The sequence below is a fragment of the Chelonia mydas genome, chromosome 1 (genome assembly GCF_015237465.2).
Source record: "Chelonia mydas isolate rCheMyd1 chromosome 1, rCheMyd1.pri.v2, whole genome shotgun sequence".
NCBI classification, from domain to species: domain Eukaryota; kingdom Metazoa; phylum Chordata; order Testudines; family Cheloniidae; genus Chelonia; species Chelonia mydas.
In genome coordinates, this window is record NC_057849.1 from 222,011,792 (window position 1) to 222,028,607 (window position 16,816).

Genomic DNA, 16,816 nt, shown 5'->3' on the forward strand with positions numbered 1-16,816 from the left:
ATATGTTAGAGGGGCATGATTTTCCTTTGCCAAAGCGGTTTTGATTTGTCATGTTCTAAATGTTCTATAATTCTACTTTTAGTTATTTCAGCAAGTTCACTTGGTACTAAAGTAGGGCTCACTGACTTAGTTCTCTGGATTACTTTTCGTACGTTTGCAAATATAGGTACAACATGTTCTCTCCAATCGTTCTGAAGTACCTGATTTTAAGGAGAGAGTGCATATTTTTCTCAGCTCAGTCACTTCATTTTTTACTTCCCTCATAACTCTTGGCTGTAGATCCTGTGGATACGGTGACTTACTACTAGTTAATCAGGTTTTAGAGTAACAGCCGTGTTAGTCTATATTCGCAAAAAGAAAGGAGTACTTGTGGCACCTTAGAGACTAACCAATTTGATGAGGCTCTAGTGTAGATCAGGCCTAAAATACAGGAGTTTCTGGTTCCTGCTATTGTGCTCACACCACACCTGTCAGGTTTTACACAAAAAATAAAGCTGGTGTGGGAGGGAAAGAAGATGGGTGAAGTGGAACTTACATGGAGGACATACTTCCAAGCTTTAGAATTAGGCTGGATGATTTAAATTGACTTTAAATAAATTTAAAAAGGTAAAAAAAACAACAAACAAACAACAACAAAAACCTATACTCCATCTGTGGTGATAGATCACTGTTTTGAAAAGACTTGGAAGATGCCAATAAAAACCCCCCACCTAAACAAAAAAACTCCACACACTGCACAAAGCAGGTTCCTTCTCCATTCCCTTTCCCTATAGAGAACCAGACACACAAAAGAATCCCCGCCCCCCCCACCCCCAAAAGAAACCACACCTAAGATTTTACTTAGCATTTTGCTCATACGGGGCCAGATCTTCAGCTAGTGTAAACAGGCAGAGCTCCATTTAAAAAAAAAAAAAATCAAGTGACTACATCAATTTACGCCAATTGAGAATCTGTCACCCCTAGCTACTATGACATCCCAGTGTGGAGATGCAGAAACAACGACGACATCATAACTAAATTATTTAGAAGCTTGTGTGTGTATTGGTCAGAGTGCCACCTCACACAGGCAGAAGACAGAGACATAAGAAGGACTTGGAAAATTTACGGTACCTCTCTAGCCTGAGGAATAAGCCTACTAAACCCAGGGGAAAAGAAGTTGCTTGTGCTGATCACCCTCTCCCCCACCCCAAAAGTCATAACAGTGCAGCTGAAAAGGCTATATGCGGTTTATTCTGTACTATATTCAATTGTATTTAAACAAATGTTTAAAAAAATACGAGGGACTGTCAGATAACTATTTCAGTGTAGGAAAGGCTCACGGACAAGAGGGGAAACAGACTGAACAGACAGGAGAAACGGACTAGAAACATTGCACTGTCAATGCACACAGTAACCACAACCGAAACGGATTTTTCTAAACGGATAGTAATCGTAAGTGTTACTTTGCAACAACTGATGAAAAACCTCAGACTTTTTTTAAAAAAACTGGACATGTCTCTTTAAATAGGGATCCCTGTACAAGAGAAGTGACGCAGATTAATCAATAATTCATGCCATGTTACTGCACACACCTAATTCTGGGCTCTCATTTCCCTATCTGTAAAACCTATATGTACGTATGCATGCATGCAAGAATGTCTCTATCCTCCTCCTGGGATAGCAATCAGGTTTTGTCAGTGCTCAGCACACCTACCAGGCGACACAAACTGTAGGTTACAACAGCAGTTAAAGATGCTACATGATGGAGGAGAAGTGACATTACAAATGCTACAAAGAAGAGATGGTAGGGAAATAAAGTGTGAAGATTTTCATAGATGAAAGTGTAGGGAAAACCCCAGTCTCTTCCCACCTTGTCTAGTGTGACTGGTAATTTCTGCTTCAGGGGAGGGAAAGAGGAAGAGCATCTGAATGATTTAAAGAACACTGTGTTTAACCTGCACAAGAACTAAGAGGTGGTTTCAAATGGTTTGGAATCTTGTTTCATTATGATGTATAAAAGACAGCCTGAAAGATTGTGGGTTTTCCCCATTAAAAAACTCATGTTTTATCTATCCTGATTTCCTGAAAGATTATGGATATCATCACAGGCTTATGATGCCACAAATACCAACCAAATACCCCCAGCCAATTAAGAGAAGTGATTTTTACAGAGACCATTTAAAAAAAGAGGTGGGGCGGTTGCACTATTTAATTCCTATGATTAACAAATAGTTTCTTCAGTTAAGAATGACAGTGCCCTCATGGTATATCTCTGGGGCCTCCAACTGACAGCTTCAGCAAAAAACATACTAATTTTTAGGAGTAAAATGTGGGAATGGGGGGGAAACACACAGACACACAAACTTTCAAACCTTCTATAAATCAAAATGAAGCAAAAAAAGTGGCACAAATCTGCTCTTCCTTCCTTCCCTCCCCCTCCCTTTTCAGGTCACCTTCCAAATTGGCTTCAAAGTCAATATGAATAAGCTGGGAGAGGGGTCACAGTTCACTGTTTCTCCTGCTGTTTAGTTGCATACTGTTTTAGGCAAGGTTGGGAAGTGATTACAACCAATTCATTTAATTAAGGCTTTTCTTACAACAGAAAAGCTGTAACATAGGGGAAGTTTAATGCCATTCAAGAATGGTTTAACAAGCTACAAGAGTAAGAAAAATCTGCCATGGTGATTTTTCCACATCTATGCTCAGAATAGAGGCAAGTCTCTACACCTGCCATACTGATCCTCATGAGATTGTTTTGCATATTTTGCTGTTAGTTTACCTCTCCACCACTGTGCACACAGGGCTCAACATACTAACCTAGTAATTATAAACTACCCAATTTCAAAACCATTGTCTCATGACCTGCTTGTAACTTGCCGTATAGTCAGAACCTTACCTAGGGCTCCTGCATGACAGCTTGGTTAGGAATTTTAACACATCTTCATTACAAATGTAGTTAGTTGTGTAATGGGGGCCTTGACTCTTCTTTTTTAGCAGCATGGACTGTTCAATCTCTTTTCTTTACTCTTTCACCACTGCCAGACTATGCACATCTAGTCACCCTGCAGTAGAATATCCTTTCTAATTAATGGAATGTCAGGGTCTACTAGCTAAAGCAATTTCCATTACAGAGGAAGGCTTCTTGGTAAGGGGTTCCTGATATCAAATGCATTAAACACCACAAATAAAGATGGAGCTATTCTGGTGACAGTGCAGTACAATTCTATTTTGAACGTATGAGGTTGGGAAGAGATTCAGAAGTCAAAAGTGAGGAAATTAAAATCCTTAGTCTCAGCATGGAAGCTACTTAAACAAACCATAAGCGTTACAGAAGGTGTGCATACCACTTATCAAGAAAAGGAAGCAGGAAGGCAAGGGGGGGGAAACATTTATGGTTAAATAGCAACATCCAAGGGGTTATTCATGACAAATGAGTATGCCTCGGAAAATGGAAATCCAAACCCAGTGGAGCAAATAGAAAGGAGCATAATTCAACCACGGCAGGTGAAATGGAAGTGTAGGAGACGAAAAAGTTAAAGATATAAAAACACTAGCATGAAATTCTTTAAGTATACAAAGATTAGAGAAACAACAGTTGCACTGGACCACAAAGGAGCAGTTAAAGATAACAACAGTATTTCTGAGAAAGTGTGCGAGTTTTTTGAAACAAGGTTTACCACACAGGACACTGGGAAAATTCTTTCCTGAAAATAGTAGGCCCAAGGTAGGTTAGACATCAAGGTGTTAAAACAAATTGATTAACTAGTAAAAAGAAAAGGAGTACTTGTGGCACCTTGGAGACTAACCAATTTATTTGAGCATAAGCTTACACTAAGCTTCATCACATTGAAGTGAGCTGTAGCTCCCGAAAGCTTATGCTCTAATAAATTTGTTAGTCTGTAAGGTGCCACAAGTACTCCTTTTCTTTTTACTAGAGCCTGACTTATACATAAAGTTGCACTGGTTTAACAAAAGGTGTGCTCTGCAGAGCAAGATAAACAGCTACAGGTTTAAACCAGTTGAACAGTGCCCAGGCAGGGATTTGCAACAGTTTAATTAAATCCTTTTAAAACCAATTTAAGTTTAAACCTCTGCAACTTCTGTGTGTATATGTGTGTGTGTGTGTGTGTGTATATATATATATATATATATATACACACACACTTTTGCTAACAAAATTTTAAGCATCTTTTAGCACCTACTGTAGACCGGATTTAACACCATCTTGTAAAAAACATTTCATAGATTTTTTTTTTTTTTTTTTTTATTTAGGTCAGAAGGGTCCATTATGATCATCCAGTCCGACCCCCTGCACAACGCATCTTCATTAGATGCTCAGTAGTGTTTAAAACCTTGTTTGTTTGTTTATTTGTTATTATTTATTATATTTTGTAAAGAATAAAAAGAATCCAAACCCTTCAGACACACCTATTCATGGAAGACGCCCCAGTCTAGATTAGATTTTGCTATTGATTCTAACACAGTCTCTGTGCCCTAGAATAAGTTGCTTACCTTTGGTCTCCAGATGCCGCCTCAGTGAAAAAATGGGACAAGAAATACTTCGCACAGCCACCAAGTGACTGACTGATATTTGTAAAGCTCTGTGAAGATCAACATTTCTAGGTATTTGTTATTGTTAAAAAGTTTCAATCACTGTGTAGTAACTTGCTTTTCTTAGCAGATTTTTCTGATTAACAATGGAAACTGACCATGGTTCAGGGAACTTGGTAAACGGAAACATTCTCCTTGCTGCATTTTAGCACTTAATGGCTCCTCTTTGCACCTGATTTGCTTTGACTTTACTTTCCCTGTGGATTTTTTCTTTTTTTAAAAGGATTGTGTCTTTTCAGCTTTATGACACTTAAAGGGTCTCTTCCCACTCTCAAAGTGGGAAAACTCCCATTGATTTCAATGCTGCGTGTGAGGTCACACCACACAGAGGATGCCATTTTGAAGAGCGCCTTGCCAGCAGGACCTCTCGTGTGTGTGTGTGTGTGTGTGTGTGTGTGTGTGTGAGGTCCTGCCAGCGGGAGCAGGGCACTCTTCAAAAGGGCGTCTTCCATGCACGTGACCAGATAAAATCATGTTCAGTTTTGTCTCGGTACCAGACGAGGGACAAACAATAGAAAAACAGGACTCCTCAGCTTAAATCAGGATGGATGGTCTGCCTACTCCCTTCCTTCAGGTGAAACGGGGACTCTTGTTTCATGACACTATCACTCAGTCACCACCCAGCCCTCCGTAGTCAGTGCAGGTTGGGTCTCTTTCACCACTCCCTCCTAAGTCCTATGGAAAGACTTACAGCCCAAGACTACATAAGCTTTTCCCCACCATGTGGTTCCCTGGAAACTGTACCGCCAGATGGTAATCCCTGGTATCATGACTCCAATGGATCTGTGCTGGGGGTGGGGGGCAGAGCCTGTGACTTGAGAGACCTGGGTTCAGTTGCCTGCTGTGCCACAAGCTTCCAGTGTGACCTTGGGCTAGTCACTTAGTCTCTCTGTACCTCAGTTTTCCAAATGTCAAATGGGGATAACAGCACTTCCATACCTCACCAGGGGAGTTGAGGATAAATGCATTAAAGACTGTGAGATACTCTGATACTGTGGTAAAAGGGGCCAGATATGTACCTTGGAGAATGGAGGGGGTGCTGCAAGTGACCAAAGTTGGTGCAGGGCCTCCATGTATGTTCCTGGTATCCCACAGATCCAGGGCGGGGTGGGGGAGGGAAAGGGAGATCTATCAGGTTAGAAAGAATCTTGTCTACACTCCACCCCTGGCAAAATAGTTTGAGGTAATCACCGCAAGAAAGTCCATGTAAAAAGCACCCACCCTACCACCGCCGCTTTTGAAATGGAAAGGCTCCTTTGGGGTTTTTTTTGTTACCACTTGGGCCTTGTGTAAACACACAGGTTGTACCACTTTAATTATACGGGTATAGTTAATGCAGTACAAACCCCACCCTTCAGCGTGAATGTAGTTGCAGTGGTGTAACTATGCATATACTGGTATAGCTTATTCCCCTTCCCATACAGAAATAAGCTACATCATTAGAGGCACATGTACGCCGGTATAACTGCATATTATTTAAAAATCAAGCCAGTCGTTCCCCCCCCTCTCCCCCCGCCCTGACACAATTATACTGGTACAAAAACTGTGTGTGGACCAGGCCTCCTTCCACTCCAAGGCATAATTAACACTGGGGGGGATGTTTTTGTTAAATGCAATGCAACACACGTGCTCCTTCTCAGGCATGGAGACTCTCAATATACCTCTCCTGAGGAACCCATCCACTCTTAAGAAGTTCTCCAGCAAAACCAGGGAAGAACAGACTTGTCATTCCTGATATTTCTAGTTATGTTTTAAAAAATACCCCATCTTGTTTCCCTGTCTTTTGAAGGGGATAAAATAAAGTTTCTAGGCCTAGTTTATATACACACCACACTTTATTAATTATTATTATTATTTTATTATTTATTATTATTTTTTTAAAGGTTTTTTTTGTTTGTTTTTTGTTTTTTGCACGTCACTTCTAAAATCAGTGGGACTGAAATTTGTCTTTTAAAATTTGCTGTGTTTTGAAAATCGGTTTGAATAAATGTGTGGGGCTGGAAATTTTTTGGAAGTGGGGCTACTAGACTACTATGTTGTAAATGGCTATGATGAAAACCCCTAGTATCATAAAACCAATCCTTTCAAAATGGACCTGAGCTAAATATAGCATTAATATTTGGTAGAACTCCCAAAGCGTTCAATAACTGTTCGGATGATTGTGTTTGGGGGGGTATAGATATTACTGGCTTTGGCCTCTAAAGCTGATGTTACAAGTTGTTGGTTTTTTAAATGTGTGATTTTCTATATGTTCCTTTTCCGTATTATGTGTCTATTAATTTAGCACCTATGAGCCCTAGCCCTGGAACAGGACCCACCACTGTGCTAATTGCTGTAGAAACACAGAACAAAGATGGTTCTTGTTCCAAAGAGCTTATGGTCTTAAGTATGAGATATCGGGGATACCGACAGGGGAGTAGGGGGAAACAATGAGACAGTATTGGTCAGCATGATAAGTAGTGGTCTTTGCATACCAGGAGCCTAACCATTGTCTCGTTTTTGTAGGCCTCGTGGCAAAGGAGGGTTTTAGGTAGAGATTTTTGGAGGAGGAGGAGGTAGCTCTGTGGATGGTTGCAAGGAGCGCCTCCAGCATGAGAGAAAGCACGAAGGTGCTCATTTGAAAATGTAACAAGTGAATGATGAAGGCTGACATCATTGGCCGATTTGGAGGCAGGAGCTGATATCTTAATAGTGAATGAAAGATGGTGGATAGAGTGGGGGTAGGCCAGGAAGAGCATTGAAAGTGAAGACAATCAGCTTACTTTTAATGTGATAAAGAAGGGGACACCAATAAAGGTATGCAAAGTCGGGGTGATATAATCCAAGTGACAGCTAGGAAAATGATCTTTGCAACTGCATTCTGATGGATATGGATTGTATTTGTCAAGGACAGAGAAAAGATTGTTGCAGTAATTAAAGATGTGAGTTGATGAGAGCCTGGACAAGAGGTTTTTAGATGTGTGGATGGATAGGAAAGGCCATATTGTAGATATGTGATGCAGAAAGAATTGGCAAGATTGACATAGCCTGGCTGTGAGGACCTAGAGGGAGTTTTGAGTTGAGCTGATGTCCAAATTACAAGAAAGCAGGTGGGAAGGGCTGTGCAGAGCTGTGGGTCTTCCGTACAGAGATGGTAGCTGAATTTGTGTTTGCGGATGAGATTACCCAGTGGTAAGGTGTACAGGGAGAAAAGAGGGATCAAGGGACAAAGCATTATGGAACCTTCCTTCCCCAACCCCTCCCACCCCCGAAAGTTTGAAGGGGATTGAAAAGGATTCTTCAAAGGACACACAGAAGGAGCAGTTAGAGAAGTAGGAGCAGAACTAAGAGAGGATAGAGTCACAGAAGTCAAAGGAGGACAAGATTTCAAGAAGAGGAGCATGGTCATCTGCATCACTGGTGCCTGACAACTTTAGTCAAAGAGGATGATGCACTAGTTCAGATTTTTGGCTAGGAAGAGGTAGCTCAAAACTTTGAGAGACGTTTTTCAGTGGACTGTTAGGGGTGAAAACCAGATGGGAGCGGGTCTTGGATGGAACTAGAGATTGGAGAAACAACATGTTCAGTGAGCTTAGAAGTGTAAGGGAAATGAGGCAGGTGAGATTTTGAAGATCTGATTTTGAGATGACAGTATGCTTGTACTGTGAGGGGAAAGAGCCAGAGGAAAGTGAGTGTTAAGTCTGAGTGCTGAATGCTAAAGATTAGAAACAGGCCTGACTGCAAATTTAATGACCTCTTTTATACCTAACTGTGACAGAAAACTTTGAGATAATGGTGATGTCATTAGCAAATGAAATAATTCTTTTAGATTGGCCAGTGATCTCAATCTTGTTTTTTCCCTTACCACCTTTAATTGCAAAACAACTGGATGATTAAACATCCAAAAGAAGTGTGGGGTTTTTTTTCAATGGTACAGTGACTATTTTCACCACTCTCCATTAGTTAACAAAGGGAAACTTTAGCAAAAGTTGGGAAAACTCCCAACAATTTACATGCATGAACTTCTAAAAGATTTATGTTCAACATCTTTTTTTAAAAAAAACATCAACCACAGTTCATGCGGTTAATTCTTGTCTTTCCATCAATCCTTCTTCCAGTCTGTTGTTGCAAAAAGTGAACGTGTCCTTAGCCAAATCCAGTCTTGTGATATCTGGTTGTTACAGAGCCAGCTTTTGAGACAGTCTGATAGCAATGTCACATGGGGCACCAAACCGGTAAAGGGCAAATTTACTACCAGTCTCCAAAAAGTAGCTTGTGAGAACTTGCTTCTGTTGCATATGTCCTCATCTCTTTTGGGTTGCTGTTAATATCATATATTTTTGTGGTGCATAGATTCTGTTTGGGGAGTGGGTTGTTTTTTGTTTTGTAAGACTCTGATAGGATGGCATTTCTGTGGGCAGAATTGAGATAGTTAAGCTGACTTTTCAGACCTTCAGAGGCTTGGTGAATTGAATGAACCTTGGCTCTGAATTTCCTGTCTTTCCGACTGCCCTTTTTTGTTGTTGTTGTTTTGTTTTTTGTTAACTCTGTTTTTGAAAGAGTTACTCAGAATCATACAAGTGCATCTGCAATTCAACATTACCTTAATGAAGCTTTTTGTATGGCACTCTGTGGTCTCATTTGTTTTGCTCTATATTCCCGTCAATTGCAAAAGCTTTGGCTGTTTGTTTAGATTTATAACTGGTAAAAGTGCTAGTCTCTAAAGCAGATCACTTTCTCAAGTACTAAAAACAGACTGCCAAATAAAGCAAATGTCATGGAAATTACTAGGGCTTTGGAACTTTAGCATCTCTTATCTTGAATGGCTCAGTTGATACCGTGGTATCTTTAATGTGAGTGCAGAGCAGATGGGTCCTTGGTTGCATAACCACCCATGCACTGAATTGGGCAGGGTTCTTAGTTTAATTACCTGATCACATACTACTTTTCCTGTCATAATGCATATGCACAAGGGGGCTGAATTAAGGTTGTATGGAGAACCTTAATCTGTGACATGGCCTAACTTCTGAATGCTTGACTTTACAACTGTATTATTTTTTTGATGTAGATCTCTTAAGTAATTCCCAGGAGCAGCAATTGCAGGGAAAGTCCTCGCTCTTGATCTGGATGATGGTACAAATAAATAACTACTGATTTAATAAAAAATCAGCATAGTATAGCTGCTATGGGTCTTCTACCTGCTTGCAGCTCTGTGGGGCAGACTCAGACCTATCAATTGCTGGCTCAGGAATATACTTATTTTTTTTTTTTAAACATGGGCAAAACATACTTTTCCCTGATCTTGCTGAAGAGCCGTCTAATTTTGTTCTGCATCCACAGCTGCAGGCGGGTTAGCGAGACCTCCCTCTGGATTGAAAAGTGTTTTTTCTCTGAACTTAAAAACAAACCAAAATCTTACATTTCTGATGCAATTGGGCTTTAATTTGGCTGGATGTGTGCCAGACATTCAGCTTGTGGTGTTTGGGTCATTTAATTCTTGGCTTCCAGCAGCATGTGCCCTGGCATGTTGCTTCTCAGTCCCAGTATGGTGGACAAACAAGAAAAGAAGCCTGAAGGGAAAAACCTGCTCTTTCTGCACCTCTTCCCAGGGAAACCAGACAGCTTTGCTGGAATTGTGGCTGAGGGGAAAATGACTCCCCCTTCCCTCCTGCATATCTTGACCCATTCCACAAATATGTCACCTAGGCTTCCAACCTCTGAGTCGGGGGAGAGCTGAGCTGAGGAGACAACCTCTCATTTCCAAGAGGACCTCCTCACCTAGACTTTCCCATCCAAAAGGCATCTGGCATTTATAGGGAGAGACTGGTTCTCCCAGTGTAACACCATTTTTCTTTCCCCACAACCAGCTGACAGTCACTGCTGGGGACAGCAATCTTGGACTTTCCATCCTCTGCAAAATTCCCAGCAGAAAAGCCCAGGAAGATATCTGAATAGATGGAGAGCTGTTTAGCTGATATTTTATTCACTGGATCTTGGCCAACTACTTCCAGGGTACTTATCTCTCCTGTAACAATTTAAAAGGCATACCTTTTTTTTTTTTTTTTGCTCCCATGTACTTGCCCTTGGAAAATCTGTCTTGCCATTTGGTTTGTTGATACTGTATAATGAAGCCTTGAAAAAGGGAAAAACATGGAACATTATTAGTTTGGAAGAGCCAGGTTATTGGGTCTTGGTTTCCCTCTATTCTGTATGGCTAGTTTTCATTTCTGTGTATTCCGCTATTGTTGGAGCTGGTCAGTTTTTCAGAAGAAACAAATATTTGTCAGTTCACTTTTGTGTGAGATTTTTTTTCAGAGAAAATACCACTCCCCCCCCCCCCCCAAGCAGTCCTAGTTATAATGTAGTTTAGCAGGACCACAGTTTTTCATTGACCACTCTACCAGTGAAAGAGAGAACTTAAATCTTATCCATGCTGCAGCTGACACTGGTGCTGGAAACAGCCCTGATCTAGCCTGGAGTTTTCCGCATATAGTGGGAAGGGATATTTTCCCCTCCAATTGCGTGCTAAGGAACCCATGCTACAGCATTGCACCACAGAGTAGTCTATGGTATGGATTTATGACATCGTGTCAGGAAAAACAAACATTTCATGTCGCCACTGGTCAGAAAAACCTGGACTAGCATCACTTCATTACTAGTGTGGACCCTGGACAAGGTGTTTAGTAGACTGTTCTATTGCACTTTCCTTTACACTAGGGATCGGCAACCTTTGGCATAAGGACCATCAGGGAAATCCACCTGCGGGCCGGGACGGTTTGTTTACTGGCAGTGTCCACTGGCCAAAAGTGGTTCGCTGTTCCAGGCCAATGGAGGCCGCGGGAAGCGGCGTGGGTCGAGGAATATGCTGGGCACCGCTTCCTGCAGCCCCCATTGGTCTGGAACGACGAACTGCGGCCAGTGAGAGCTGTGATCGCCCAAAACTGTGGACGCTGCAGGTAAACAAACCATCCTGGCCCGCAGGCGGATTTCCCTGACGGGCCACGTGCCAAACGTTGCCGATCCCTGCTTTACACCCTCATGTATGTTTCAGTGTTGGGAGTCTCTGCTTCTTTTGTCATTAGAAATAAATAAATCCGTTTTTGTTAAGACGCCTACAGCAATAGATAATTCCCCCCCCCCCCCCCCCCCCCCCCAAAAAAAAAAAAATTGCTACTCTCCGTGTAACTGGCCAGATACCCACAGTATTTTTCTGCCTTAGGGCCTAAGCCCACTGTGGCCATTGGGAGTCTTTCCATTGACTTCAATGGGCTTTAGATCAGGCCACCAATGACCAAAGTTTAACTGTTAAATCCGAACTTCACAATATACTTGCAGCCTCATAAACCATCCCTTATGCCAGAATCCCCTAAGTACTTTACAAGAACCTGGGCAAGATCTGTGTCTGAAACAATAAAGATTGAAAAACTAAATTTGTTTTTTGGTTTAAAAACATTATATAATCAACTGAGTTTGCCTCTTTTTCTTTTTCTTTTTCTTTTTTTTTTTTTGGGCCTGTATGCAAAGCGTCTCCAAACTAAGGGCCTAATACTGTGAGATGCTGTGTGCCTTCAAAACTCATTCAGGACTTTGCTAGATCAGGCCATAAAGGTTAAAAACAACTGGAAGCACCTGCTTCCTAGGTGCTCTAGACTAGCAGTTTAGGTTTAAGTCAATAAAGCGCTACCAAAAACCCCCCACCAACCCCTCTGCGCAATATTTGAGAGGAAGCCAGCGTAACTCCCTCGAAACTGAGGTGGCATGCCTGAGTCAGCTTAGTATGAGCTAAGCATCTGGCAGCAGTGTTAAGGTTGAAAGAGGCTCTCAGGAAAGCTATATGCTGCTAAATGTGGCATGTTTGAACAGGAGACTGACATCATTCTGAGTTCATAGTCACCAAAGAACAAAGTATCAGCCATAAATTGGACTGACCTATTTTTAAGTCACTTCTGAAAACTTATTAGTACAGCATGAAGCTTTTGTAAGCTGCTTATTTCCATTCTAGCCTCTTGATTAAGCAACAAGTCATCCATTTCTCAGAGAACTTTCTAGTTTCTTTTTTCATAGGTTTTCTTCCTTGATTCTTCCTATTTTGGCCTCATTCTCCAGATGGAAGAAGTGATTAGAATGACCACTTGTGGTATACCTGATATTCCAGGATCAGTCTCTAGGAAGTAGAGACTGGAGGTATAACAAAAGACATATGCAGCTCATACGTGCTTATCAGCTTCTTAGAGTGAAACTAGAAATCTTTTTAAAAAGATGTAAAATACTCCCACCTTTTGTGAAACTCAAGAAAAGTTTGACTGAAATGTAACTGGCTTATCGTGTATACCTTCTGAGCAAGTCAACTAGGCAAATTTTAAAATTGCATTGTCAAAGAAGCTCTTTATCTTCTTAAGGTTTGTAATAACTCCTCTGGAGACTTAACTCTGAAAAGTTTCTGTCCTAAATTTTGTTTCCCTTCATCATAAATATACATGTTGATAAATACACATGAATGTTGGCACCGGTATTCTGGGATTTTTCTTTATGAAACTGCTTTTGGGTTTTGTTTGCTTTTGTTTTTTAACTTATAAAAAGCACACTCTTCCCAGGATGTTCAGGTCATGTGTGATCAAGTTAATAAAACACAAAGGTATACGTGAGGTAGCTTTAGAGAGAGTGAAAAACTTGCCTCTCTGTGGTGGTGAACAACCAATCTTCCCCCATTTGCTAATTGCCTGCTAAGTTGCTGGGCCTGGCAATTTAGGGTGAGCTTTTCAAAAGTGTTTTGCATTGGCCTTACTTTGCTTCCATGGAAGTTAATGTTTACTTTTTTTCTTTCACTATTTTATTTGTTCTTGTAGAAGTAAAACATTGAACTACTAATTATAGCATAGAACTATTATTTATTTGTATTAGCATTGCACCGAGGAGCAGGAGTCAATGGATCAGGAGTATGAAGTCCAGTACTACTTCATTTGTCATTGAGAACAAATGCTCAACAAAATAACAGCTGCTGACCTACAGTTGCTATTTAAAGGGATCTGTAAAATCATTCATTGTGTAGCTGGAGGAATCTGAGTAAATGTAATTAAATCCAATGTTTTTGTTTTTAAATTCTTTTGTATATATATTTTATAGATGTGTAGACACTTATAGGCGCACTTCGGACAACGAGTATGTCATGTAAATGAATAATAGCCCACGTTGTTCCCTGCATCTTCAAAGCTCTGTGGCAACATTATTGTGTTATCTGCTGCAAAATTATATAATCCCTGTGGGTAACAGATGCTCTAGAAAACACTACATTTGAAAATATTAAATGCTTCCAAACTGAAAGCGTAGTAAGGGAGCCCAACAGATATTTTGAGGGGGGAAAATTGTACGGTTATGGCATTCTTCTATATGTATCTGTTGTTCTATGTATCTGTTACTCTATAGAGAGATAGATAGACTTGGCGAAATTCAATTTGTATTTTTTTGATTAAATTGAAGGATAATAGCAATGCTTGTTTTAAAGTTAATAAAAAATAACTTTCACAGTTGTGGGGAAAGTATTGGTGGGGGGGAAGGGTCAGACAGTAAAAGAGCGTGACAAATGTTTCCTGACAGTAGATGTTAAGATTCAGAAAGTTAAAGCTTTATGACAATTTGTGTTTTAATGGTTAACATCACATGTCAATATACAAAGTGAATATCCATTAAATCAAACTCTAAGTTTCTTTGGTAACAGAAATTTATAGATAGAGAATGGAAATATTTTGTCTGTGTATGCCCAGTGAAATAAACATTTACTGACATTTATTGATTAAAAAAATGTAATCCTTGCAAGCCTATATATATGGTGCCATAGAGAGTTGCAGGTGGGGAACATAAAGCAGAAGTCATATGGCTGGAAACAGTAAACCCCTAAAAATTAAATACAAATTCTGTTTTAGCATTCTGACTACCTGATGGACCTGCCCACTGTGCCATGTGCTCTGGCAAGTTAAATACTATAGTGGCTTTGAGACTACTGCTAAACTTGAACCCTAAATGCAATACCAAGTAAGGTCCTAGCACCTTTCATACAAGCATCTCCAAGCACATTACAATAAGTACATGCTGTGTGCTGTCACAGCCCTCTGTATGTCCATTTTACTCACAGATTTTTCTATTACTGATGTCATTCAAATGACAAATTGGAAGTAAATGGCTGATGGGGAACAAGAAGTATCCCTACAAATGACGTGCATGGGGCTAACCTTGCCTGGAAAATGTTTTCAGTTCTGATTTTTCTGAATTATCCTCTCAGAAGTGAGTGAGTGTTGGTGGAAGGAGCAATGGTAGGAGTTTGGCCCCTAATCTTGCATCTGAGGACCCTCCTGTAGACTCTCTCTGCATTGCAGGGGTGAAAGTAAAATTGATCTCTTACCGGTACGGGGACCAGCTCCGGCTCCCGGAAGGGACAGGGCAGAAGGGGTGGGGTTGGGGGTCAGCGTCCCGCAGCCATCCCATCCACGTTGCCTGGCCCGTGCCACCTGGGGCTCCAGTAACGATTCAAAGGGCCCAGGGCTCCAGCTGCTGTCGCGGTAGCGGCAGTGGTGGCCTGGGCCCTATTAAATTGCCGGCCCCGGGGCAGCCGCTCCTTTGCGCCTCCCCCCACCCCAAGCCACCAACGGGGGAGGGCAAAAGGAGCAGCATTTTAAGCAGGGTCCAGCTTCATTTCTTTGCTTGTTAGGGATGGGCTTAAGCACATGCTTAAGTGCAATTGCTGGACCCGAAAATATCCCTTCAGATCAGAATGGCACATACTGGTAGGGACATCTTGCAGTAGCACTGCTCTGTCTGCTCTGTTAACAGAGGACTTCCCCTGGACTCTCCCTGACACTTCGGCTTTGCCTACACTAGCACTTTTGTTGGTAACATTTTTGTCAGTCAGGGGTGTGAAAAAAACACACCTCCAACCGACATAAGTTACACTGACAGAAGTGCTGGTGTGCGCAGCGCTCTGTCAGCGGGAGACGCTCTCCCGCCATCATAGCTACTGCCGCTCATTGGGGGTGGTTTAATTATGCTGGGGGAGAACTCTTTCCCGTTGGCATAGAGTCGGTACGCGAGAGATCATGTAATGGTACAGCTGTGCTGCTGTAAGCTCTCTAGTGTAGATGTAGCCTTCGCCTCATTTTAAAAAAAATTAGAACAATCTTCATTTTGGGGTAGACTTGTGGAGTGTCTTGAACTTTGTTTGATAATAAGATGTAACTTACATTTAATAGCTATCTGAAACGTTACTTGTGGTAATAAGATTGCTTTTTCTTTTTTACATATATTTTTGGGTGCCGTTCCTGAGAGCTGACTAGACACGTGCAATACTGTGTTTCCAAACGCAAGGAGGAAGAAGCAAGCTATTAAAGCTGACCTACTATTTAAAAAAAAAAAAAAAAAATCCCTGTAGCTTTTCTCATGCCCTGGTGTGAATGAGTTGAATGCTTGTTGCCCTCTGAGAATTAGTTCACTTCCTCAAATGGGTGAAAGATCATAGAAATTAACCCACCGTTTACCACAGTGACAGTGTTTAATGCATTTTTCAGTTTTTAAATGAGGCATGCTTCTCTTGTGAAGGTGATACTTTGTTTAGAACTATTCCTGAAAAGTCACCCCTCCCCCCAAAAGTTTTTCTATTTTTCTCCCACAATAAAACCACCATTATGCGCTCTAGGCTACTTGGTGAAGAGTTCAGCACCATCCTTCCACTTGCTCCCTGAAGTGGCCACAGAAAAAGATACTTTCTTTTGCTGGATCATTGCTGGGGCTTGCCTCTGATTCACTCTCCCAAAACATCCATCCATCATTATACTTGCCTACAAGGTTTTTTAAAGAAAGCTAATCACAACACCCTTTTACTATACCTGCGATCCTAATCTTAAAGGGGGCAGGCATTATCTAAATTCTCCGGGGTCATGCTGGATAAGACAGACTAGTGAAAGAGGTGTTGTACTGGATAAAACTGGAAATACTGTACTTAAGTTTTTAATTTAGCATTCCTCCGCAATCCACTGGCTTTTGTTTTTAACTTGTTCCCTAGTAAAGATGTTATATAAAATCACCGTTTACATTGGTCTACCCAATTAGGGTGGTTCTTGTGGAGCAGTTGTATGCAATTTGATTGTATTGCTTATATATAAAAACCTTGAATGCATTGTAATTGCCCCCATGTTGTAAATGAGTGTGTGGTCTATGCTGGTAAGACATAGGGGTTACTGAAATATAAAGAGCTCAGAGC

The 16,816-nt window shown here is 41.1% G+C and overlaps 1 protein-coding gene across 6 annotated transcripts in view; it reads left to right on the forward strand.

The window, feature by feature from the left end:
* The window catches only part of DUSP16 (dual specificity phosphatase 16), a 114,323-nt gene that overhangs the window by 39,822 nt on the left and 57,685 nt on the right, over positions 1–16,816 (forward strand). The window contains exon 2 of one of the 6 annotated variants that reach the window (XM_027819292.3): positions 4,505–4,602. The exons of 4 other annotated variants lie outside the window; for them this stretch is intronic. The gene's annotated coding sequence lies outside the window, so the exon portion shown is untranslated. Of the gene's footprint in view, positions 1–4,504; positions 4,603–10,436; positions 10,582–16,816 lie in introns of those variants that run through there. One more of the 6 variants, XM_043533319.1, reaches the window with a different exon arrangement.